Source organism: Amphibalanus amphitrite, unplaced genomic scaffold (assembly GCF_019059575.1).
Source record: "Amphibalanus amphitrite isolate SeventyFive unplaced genomic scaffold, NRLGWU_Aamphi_draft 000629F_arrow, whole genome shotgun sequence".
NCBI lineage: Eukaryota > Metazoa > Arthropoda > Thecostraca > Balanomorpha > Balanidae > Amphibalanus > Amphibalanus amphitrite.
The window spans coordinates 301735-312500 of record NW_024882123.1 but is presented as its reverse complement, the minus strand read 5'-3'; the positions used below and the strand labels follow the sequence as shown (position 1 = coordinate 312500).

General features: G+C 51.6%; 1 protein-coding gene across 1 annotated transcript in view; it reads left to right on the top strand.

Annotated features, from left to right (window-relative positions):
* The window catches only part of LOC122363598 (disks large-associated protein 5-like), a 152376-nt gene that overhangs the window by 40196 nt on the left and 101414 nt on the right, over window positions 1-10766 (top strand). The window lies entirely within an intron of this gene.

Sequence of the window (10766 nt, the reverse complement as noted above, 5' to 3'; positions counted from 1 at the left end):
AAATAGTTCACTTTTAACCTTCGCCCCAGTGGGGGGGGGGGGGCATATGTTAGGGCCAAGTAAAGCTGCATATACCACGACACGGTGTATTGTGCTTCCAGCGACCGAAGACCAAGCACGGACACGGCGACCCGCCGACTGACCCAGTCCGGTCACGGTCGCGCCCTTATATAACAACGGCACAGAGCGCATGCGCGGTGACCGCGCGGCGGTCAGGCGGCTCGCCGGCCGGACGGCCGGGCCGCCGACCCATCCTGTTCCACGGCCCCACGCGGCCGGTCCGCGGTCACAATATCCCAACATTCCTCCCCCCATAAAAGAAACGTTTCCACTTGGTCAAGTAACAAAGAAACGCGACACACTACGCGACCGGAACGCGACCGGAAATACAAACTGATTCAGACACTGGTGATGCACATCAAGAGCATCCGAGGCCTAAGATTGAAAACGATCTGGGGGGAGCGACACTCTGCCAGACCTGGTCACATACGCGCCCCGCACAGATGTACCCCCATTCCCCACCTGATCTCGGGCCCGCCGGCAGAGGTAGTACAACGCCAGTGGATCCGGTCCAGTCTCCTCGGACCCCGTCTGCTTCCTGGGACCCGTTTCTGTGGCTGTGTCCGATGCGTCGTCCCTCCTGGTGCTTCCAGACGTTTCCTGTTTGTGGGACTCCCGTTCCACAGCTGGCTTTAGCTGGTTGAAGTGCAGAGCCTTTTCCTTGCCCTTGTCGTCACGGACGAGGTACGTTACTCCTCTCTCTCCTCCGAGGCGGCCGATGATGGTGCCCGGGCCTTTGTAGTACAGTCCCAGCTTCGGCTTCCCGCCGACCGAGACCCTGTTATCCCGAATCCATACCCGGTCACCAGCCTCGAACCCTTTTCCGCTTGCGCGCTGGTTGAATCGGGTCGCAGCCTCCGTAGCACTGGCCCGGGTTTTCCTGATAGTCGTCTGATAAGCCTCTGAAATGGCCTTTAGACGCTCTTCAAGGTAGCACCGGATATTTACCGCCCGATCCGGAGGGTTGATGACCGCATCGAGTGGCGTTTTCGGGTGGAATCCGTGCAGCAGAAAGAACGGGGAATATCCGGTGACGCTGTGCACAGAGGTGTTGTAAGCCATGCAGTACGCCTTGATGTCAGCGTCCCAGTTCGTTCCTTGAGGGTCAACGTATTTGGCGACCATGTCCTTGAGTGTTCTCATAAAACGCTCTACCATACCATCACTCTCGGGGTGATAGGGCGTTGTACGCGTTTTCTGGGTGCCCAGTCGCTTGCACATGCACTGGAACAATGCAGACTCAAATTGGCCTCCTTGGTCCGAGTGAATCCTGTCTGGCACCCCCATGTCGTAAACCCAATCCAACAGCACCGTGGTTACGGTTCCGGCATCCTGCCGTCTGACTGGGTACACTCGGACGCATTTAGAAAAATAGTACATGATGACTACTGCATATCGGTTGCCATTCTTCGACACCGGCATCTCAGTGATGTCAATCGCAATTCTGCGGAATGGTTGACTCGTGACCTCCGTCACCAGAGGAGCCCGTTTCTTCGGTGCAGGGCGATGGCGCCGTTGGCAAAGGTCACACGTGCTGCAGTACCGACGGATGTCCGCGAACATGCCGAGCCAGAGGAAGCGCTGTCGCACTCTTTCCGTTGTTCGACTCCGTCCCAAGTGTGCGGACGTCGGATGGTCATGGGCGAGCGTCATGATTCGTGATCGCATCGAATCGGGGACCAGGGCCCGGAAGCCCCACTTCGTCCTCATGCCGAGAACGCCCTCCCGCACTTCGAGCTGCGTCCAGCTCCCACGCAGTAGCTCCCACTCGGCGAGAGGGTGATCGGGCGGTGGTTCCCGACTGCCCACGCAGGCGTTCCGCATGACACTGAGGACCTCGTCCTCTTGTTGCGCCGTCTGCAACTCCGATTGTCCTGGTGCTTCAGTGATTAGGCGTCCCGCCTGGTCACCCTTCGCACTAGGTGGCGCAGTAGGCAGTGCGCAGACGTGGTCAAGTTCTGCTGCGCCTCGAGTCTTCCCCACACATTCCTCCTCTCCACCAGAAGCAGGTTCTTGGGCTCTTGTAGCTGCGGTATGCACGGGTGCTTCACCGGCTTCGGCGGGATAAGACTTACTGCGCTTGCCCGTCCAGATATTGCCGTTGACTGGTCGCTGCCGGGACATCGCATCGGCATTGCCGTGATCACGGCCCGGCCGGACAACCACCCGGAACTGGTAAGAGCTCAGCTCGATGGCCCACCGGCCACGTCTTCCCGTCCCGTCCCGTTCCACATTGATGGACTCCGGTACACCCGTGAGTGGTTTGTGATCGGTCACGGCTTCGAATTCTGCTCCAACTGTGTACTGGTTGAATCGCCGGATGGCGTGCACGATGGCCCAGAGTTCTTTATCATATGTTGGCCATCTGCGCTGTTGCTTTGTCAGCACCTTACTGTCGTAGGCGATGACTCTCTCCGTGTCACCCACCCGCTCCGCGAGCACTGAACCGAATGCAGAGTCGGATGCATCCGTGTACAAGACGAATGTACCACGGAACGTAGGGAGGGCTAACACTGGAGGTGCAGTCAGCGCCTGCTTCAGACTCTCAAAAGCTGCTTCAGCTTCCGGCGTCCACGTCAGGTGGTCACCCACCACCTTGGCTTCCCTCAGCGGCTTCGTGAGATCCATGTATTGTGGGACAAAACGGCTGTAATATCCGCACAATCCGAGGAAGCTCTTCATGCCGTCTTCCGTCTTCGGTGGAGCCCAGTCGAGTATCTTCTGGATGTTATGTGGGTCCGGTAGGAGTCCCTCCTTTGCGACCCGGTGACTGAGGAACGTAACTTCGCGCTTTGCGAGGCGGCACTTTTCTGGTTTGAGCTTCAGCTTCGCCGACCTCACTCGCTTGAAGACATCACAGAGCGTTGCGATGTGCTCGTCCTCGGATCTGCTTGATATGATGATGTCATCAAGGTAGACTAAACAGCGTTTCGAGTCCAGACCTTCAAGCACCAGTTCCATGAGTTGCTGGAATGTGGCTCCAGCATTTTTGAGACCCATGGCCATCACCCTGAACTGATTGAGTCCTTTGCCCGTGGAGAACGCCGTCTTTTCTCGGTCCTCTGTGGCCAGCGGGACCTGCCAGTAACCGGTCGCCATGTCGAGCGTCGTGTACCACGTTGCCCCCGCTAGGGTATCCAACACCTCGTCGACCCTCGGCAGAGGATGCGCACATCCGCGAGTTCAGCTGTGCGCGGAGATCGACGCAGAAGTGGAAACTTCCATCTTTCTTTCTGGCCAGGACGACTGGGGAGCACCACGGACTTGTACTCTCTTCAATTATTCCAACTTTCATCATCTGCGTCTTCTGCATCTCGACTTGCTCGCGGAGTTTAACTGGTACCAGCCGTGGTCTCTGCTTCACGGGAGCCTCCTCCCCTGTGTCGATGTGGTGTTCGAGCAAATCTGTCTTGCCGATATCACCCGCATACTGACTGAAGATGTCTGCATATTCGCTGAGAATGGTTCTGAGCTTCTCCTTTCCTTCCGCTGAGAAGTCAGATCCGTCCACATCAAGTACTTCTGTCGCCGTCGTATTCTGACGCCTTTCTGTTCTGCAGCTCACATCATCAACGTCGTCATCATCACTGTCCCCAACGCCTCCGTGTGCAGCCAGGCACAACTTGTACTCGCAGTCCTTCTCGTTTGTGGCATCATAAAATGTCCCTAGGTCGCTGCCACTGAGAACACGGACTTCTTCAGACCCAACATTTGTCAAAATGATCGAGACGCACCCGTCGTCGTCTGCAACGACCAGAGCCCTTGGAGTCAGGAGTCTCTCCCGCTCCGCTACGGTTGATGGCTCGAATATCCCGGCTGCACCCATTTCATCACTCTGCACGCCGTCCACTCTCTCCAGCTTACCAGCTACCACGCACTCTGACCGTGCTGGAATGACGACGTTCGACAGTAATCGCACTCGCGCACGTCTTGGTCGAACCTGCTCCCGGCTCGGCAGGGGAACGCTCATGGTTCCAATCTTGAATGAGCCAGTGTCGTCTTCAATGACCGTGCGATGCATGCACGTGAAGTCGCGACCTAGTATCACGTCGTACACGAGGTCGTCTGCCACGGTCACTACCGGGCATCGGAAGCTGACTCCATCAATGCATAATGAGAGGTTTTCCAACTCTCCAACTATCTGGAGGGAGGTACAGGTCTCGCGATATTAAGCGGTAGGTTTTGCACTTTTACATTTCCGGTTATATCTCAGACACTAATCGATCTACGATGAAGCCATTTTACACGATCATGGCCGGCTTGTTACCCAACAAATCGATCGCATCTTCAACGCTGAAAAGCTTTAGACGACGAAGCTATAGCCTGAAGTACACTAAATTTTCTAGGTGCAAAACCTACCGCTAAAACCCGCGAGACCTGTACCTCCCGCTCCGATAGCATTGCGCGCGCTCGGGCTGAGCCGGATTGTTCTCAGTGCTGGGTTTCCCTCATAAAATCCTCTTCGCATCATGGTGAAGTCGGCACCAGTGTCCACCAGCGCCCATGTCGGAGCACCGTGAATGACGACCCGAACGGCCGACGCCGTGAGTGGGGACGCTTTAGAGAGGATTGGGACCTGTCCCACGGCTCCAGTCCGGTTCAGTTTTCCTGATGCGCACCGGCGCCCCGCCGGGGATCAGCAGCTCTTATCTCGGAGTGGCCTCCGCCAGTGCTGCCACCCTGGAAGTATTGGCACCCCGCCATCCAGTGGCCCTGCTGCCCGCAACATAAGCAGAGCGGCAGCGCGCGCCCATCCCTTGTCGACGGCAATGAAATGGGGCAGTGTCGCTTGAGGTGACCCAATTCTCCACAGCCGAAGCATCTGACGCTAGGTGAACCACGGCTACGCTCGGGGCAGTCTCGCTGAAAATGACCCGGCTGCTCGCAGCGGTAGCACCGGGGAAGTCGGCGAGACTTACTCGCATCAGTTGTCGTCTTCGGCGCCATTGTGATGGCCGATATCGACTCGTGTAGCCCGCGAATATGATCTTCGATGGCTGTGAGCCGGTTGATGTCCGTCACAGTCTTTTCTGCTTGACCCGCGGTTGCTTCACCCCCGACCGGGCGGACCGCCCCGATGACGTCGATCTCATGATTTCGCACTGCCTTGATCGTCTTCCTCGTCTCCTCGAATTCTTTACTAACGCGTACCGCGTCAGTCAGTGTGGATATTTTTTGGCTGATTAACCTCTCTTGCAATTGCGTGTCACGGAGGCCACAGATGAATCGGCCGCACTGGAATCCCTCCATAGCGCTGTGTTCGCTGGGCAGAGCCGGCTGGGCTAGCCCACTCAGCTCTCTGATCCTGGCTGAGAAGTCTTCAACAGACTCCGAAGGTGACTGGCAAACTCGGTTGAGTTCGCCATGAGCCTGCAACGTGCTTATTTGCCGACCGAACCGACTTTTCAGTGCTTCAACCACCCTGCCGTAGTCCTTCCGTGACTCTTCGGTGAGTGACGCGAATGTGTCCAGTGCGACTCCGTCCAAAAGACCCACCATAGCCGCCAGCCGGTCCCCGGCTTTCATGCTCGCCGACTGAGCTTCGAATCGGCGGAACCATTTCTGCCACACTTCCCCCGACTCTCCACTAAATTTCGAGGCTCTTGAAAGGAAAATGGTAGATAAATCCATAGTTTGTTATACTGAACTCTACTGGAGAGAACCTCTCATCACCCAAAGTCTCTACTCACCGGCTCCGTCCACCTTTTCCACCGTGAGCTTGCGTAGGCCGTCACAGAACTCTTACAGCAATCTTCTTTCTTAACCCTATTCCTGGCGGGCTCCGCCGGGACAAGAAACTGGCGGGGGGGGGGGGGCGATTCGGCCCCCCCCTGAGATCTCGAGAACGAAGCAAGATAGCGACAAACGGTAAACGGCATCGGATACGCACGGTCAAGATCTACAATTTTTACTAAGGTCATTTTCAGGTCAGGTCAAAGATGACGTCACAGGTGTCGAAAAAGTCAAAATGGCGGCGCTAGATATGGAGAGAGTTTTTCTCGAATAACTTTCGAATTAGTCAAGATAGGAACAAACTAAGGGCATCATCGTGATCCTCTCGTCAATCCGCATCGAATGATATATATGTTGACCTCGAAAGGTCAAGGTCAAAGGTTTACCTCAGGTCACGTGACCTCGAGGTCATCATGTATATCATTCGATGCGTCTTGACGAGCTGAACACAATGAGACCATCCGCGCGGCTATATCTTGTTCCTGTACGGAGTTATTGACAAAAAACCTTGGGTGACCTTTGATGACGTCACATGACCTCACAGCTGCCCAACAGCAAAACAGACCTCAAGGTAGTGAAGGTTGATCGTATATGAAGTCATGTATGGTATATGGGGCCATTCCGACCCGTTTTAGTGGTAAAAACAGGGAGTTGATTTTTCCCCCATTGACTTATAATGGGGAGGTCGCGAAACTGACCTGACCTTAGGTCACCGATATCAAAATTCCGAGATATACAAATTGCACATACTGGTACCCTAACTACATAAAGCCTGAAGAGAAGAAATTGATCGGTCAAAAACTCTAGCTCTGGCGTGATTGCAAACTTTTCTGAGGTAGGGTCACGAAACCGCCTCTGGTGACCTGACCTGAGGTCAGATCAACTCAAAATTTTCAGACATGTTGCGTAGAAGCCTTTTAGGAAAAGTCAGAAAATTTGAGCTTCCTAGCTCAACGCGTTTGGGAGAAATAACCAAAAAACCTCAGGGGGGGGGGGCTCCTGAGGCCCCCCCCGCCAGGAATAGGGTTAAAAACTCATATGCAGCCCATTTACGTTATTGGTCCTACCGACCGCGCCAAAATATGTTAGGGCCAAGTAAAGCTGCATATACCACGACACGGTGTATTGTGCTTCCAGCGACCGAAGACCAAGCACGGACACGGCGACCCGCCGACTGACCCAGTCCGGTCACGGTCGCGCCCTTATATAACCACGGCACAGAGCGCATGCGCGGTGACCGCGCGGCGGTCAGGCGGCTCGCCGGCCGGACGGCCGGGCCGCCGACCCATCCTGTTCCACGGCCCCACACGGCCGGTCCGCGGTCACAATATCCCAACACATATGCTACCACCCTGTCGCGTTTTTTTTTTGCGTGTGAATAAAGAACCGCGGCGCGACTAAGCCTAAAAAAGTTTGCAATCATGCCCAGCCTGCAGTGTTTGCCAGAGAGGTTTTAAACTTGGTGGATTGCATAATGTTATGGGCATTGGGCGCCTACAATTTTTATATCTCGGATTTTTATATCCGTGACCTAAGGTCAGGTCAGTGGCGTGACCTTTCCATTATAAGTCAATGGAGAAAATTGAAAATGCCTCTAGATCCGTGTGTACGCATAGGAGCAGTCCAAATATTTCAGAATCACAATGATTTGGACCACCCGTGATGACCAAGGTGTCTTTTGCTGCTAGCCTCTAGAAAGGTCATCCGAGGTCATTTGAGGCTACAAACAGATTTTTGCCAATAACTCTCGATTGGAAAGAGATAGAACGCTGGGGATGGCCTCATTGTGTTTGTCTTACCGAGACGCATCTACTGATATGCAACATGACCTTTTCCGGTCAGGTCATGACCTTGACCTGAGGTCAAATTTTCAAGTTGACTTTTCAAGGTCAAATTATAGTTTATTCGACGCGTCTCGATGAGAGGAACACGATTCTGGCAATAGAAATGTCGTGGCTTTTTTCAGTCAAAGGTTATTGTCGAAAAAACACTTTTCGTAAAAAGTTATTTGTGGAGTTTTTGCCCTCTGGAGGCTAAACCGTTGACCTGAGGTCATTTTTGATATGATCTAATGAAAAGAGGAGTTCAAAAGCTATCGATTGCTTTTCCAAGCGTTTTTCTAGCTATCATAGTTCCTGAGATAATGGCATGGTTTCTGAAAAAAATATAATGACAATGCGCAAATTTTGACCTTTGATGACCTCTGGTGATCCCAATATTGCTCTAAGAGGAAAAATGACTGAAATACTTTCAAACATACGCATCAAGAGCTATGGACTGCTTTTTACCGCGTCTTTTTAGCCCTCTTCGTTTTTGAGTTAGAGGTGGGTGGTAACATATGCCCCCCCCCCCACTAGGGCGAAGTTGGCTGAGACCGCCACTGGGGCGCGGGTTAACATGGGGTTTTGAACTGTAATATCAGTTCTGTAGCTTGAGCTGAGAATACCACAAATCAGGAGCTTTTACGGCCCAACGATCACCCTAGGCAAAGATATTCTATTTCTCGTCCCGAAAAGAGATGCCTTGCTGAGGAAGGCGTGCCTTACAGGGGTCATTTCCTTCTTTTTAACCCTCGCCCATGTAGGGGTGGTGCAACCCCCCCCCCCTGAGGTTTTTATTAGCTACCCGCCGAACCGTTTCAGATAGCCTGCTCAAATCTTCAGTAGGTACCCTCTGGGGCATCCTTTGCGCAACTTTTGGTATTTTTTTGTCAAGTTCATGTCAGGTCACGGAATTATGACGTCATAAAGGGAACAACCTCCGGCCAGATTTACGCTAAATTGGAGATTGCTTCACATTAGTATAAATGCCGACTGACCTGACACACTAATGAATTATTTTAGAATCACAACTGGCTGATTTGACATTGGCACAATGTCCGTTGACATTTTGAAGGTTACTAAAGGTCAAGGTAAGGTTAGTGACCTCGGTTGACCTGTAATGACTTCTTTTACTTGTATGCCTTTTCGGGGTATTTTGATGCCCTGAATTCGAATTTTTCTATCCATTTCAGGCATCGTCGGTTGTTTCTTGTAGTTCGTTTTGGGTCAGGGTCAGGTCAGTGACGTCACACGCCTGACGTGACCCAATGCACAAATGACCTTGCAGACTTCCGATGCTCCCAACGCATCATTTTTAGAGGTATGGCATCGAAATACACACCAAACGATAGAGAATTGATCAAGGATCACGATAGTGATAGTGATCCACGTTAGTGATCTCTTACCGTTTTGCCGCAATCGGCGCGGAAATCTGAAAAAGTTAGATTTTTTTCCGAAAATTTGACCTTTGACCGGTCATAAGTAGGTCAAATGTTGACCTAGGACCAAAGAATTACCACCAATCGCGAGATCTCGTTGAGAGCAATCCGTTGGTTTTTTCCGCTAAGCTCTACGACGCTCCGTTTTCAAACGCCAAGGGGGGGGGGTCGCACCACCCTCCCCCTGCATTAGCGAAGGTGGCAAAACACCGTTTACGGGCGAGGGTTAAACTGAAGAGTGCTTCCTATATTAAAATATAGAAAATAATCTTCCTTATAAAAAGGTTTTATTTTCTTTGCGGATCATTTTGAGCATAAAAATCGTAAATCCATTGCAAAAAGTAATTTCGTGAAAGTGAACTATTCCCTTTAAGATAGAGTTGAGATAGCGAACTTTCAGTGGAAATCGAGAAAGTAAGGGCTGTGATTTTCATTTGATTCACGTCATCTTCCTGGCTTCCATGAAAATCGCTTCCTTTCATGGCAATGTGGGTCTGTCCCTTCCGGGTTACAGACAGAAGTACGTATCGCTAAAGTACAGACCTCTGCAGACTGCGTGGGAACTGGTAGGTATTCTTTTTTTTCGACAAAACCGATAATAACTCAAAGGCTCAAGGCCATATATAGAAGGTACAGTCACTCCCCCGCCGACCAATCAGAGACAGATCCTGAGTGACGTCATCCCTGATGCTCGCAAGGGGTGCTCCATTCCCTAACAACGTAAAAATGACAAACTTCATTTGAAGATTATTGATGGTACTTTTCACATATTGCTCAACCGTTGATGTCACTCGAATGCCCAACTAATTTTCTAGCGACATAAAAGAGCAGCAATATGCTAAGAAATGGCCGGTTTTGAAGATATAGGCGATTTTAAAACCCTCTGCAGTAGCAGAAAAGCAACGTAAAAACGCATCGAACTTATATTTTTACTATAAGTAAATCATTTTTCAGTATGTTTTTAGATAACGTATTGATATGAATAATAACTTTATTACCATATTTTTTATTATTTGTAACTTAATTTCAAAATTATATTTTCAAAAATGGCAATGTTGGCAAGAAGCTTGGAAGCGATTGTGGCGCACAACGCCATTATTGTCTTGAGGCCCCCTTATGATGTCATCAAAAGTGGATTGACATGGGCCTGCAAAGGCTATGTTATCAGTCGGTCGGAACTCATTGCAAATAGATGCGCCATACTCCACTCCTTCGATTGGGTCTGTCACTAAACAAAGTGCCTATACGCCTGCTGTGCCAACAAAATGCATAAGTTTGTTTTGGGGGCAAATATAAACTTATGGGTTTTGCTGCCAAACTGGATGGAAACTGAGTGCGACGATAAGTCCAATCTAAGGTGCGGAGTCTCGCGCGTTTTGCTGTTACAATTTCTGAGTGGCCGATAGGGGAGAGTGGGGCACTTCGTGCATGGGACATTTCGTTTTCAGCAGTTTATGGGAAACCGAGTGACTGCACGAGCTCAAGGCAAATTATGAAAATATGTGTATCCTTGCCGCCCCTCGTGTAATATAGATGACAACACTGTACAGTCGTGTACAGGTTGATGGTCCGCTACTCTTTATCCACCGGGTTCCTATGGCTCAGCATTGGCAGCAGCCGCCTGGTACCGGTAGGCTGTGCCGCATGACCCAAAAGTTATGCGGCACAGTCTACCCACGCCGTTTGACATCGGCTCGGGTCGCCGGGTGGAGCG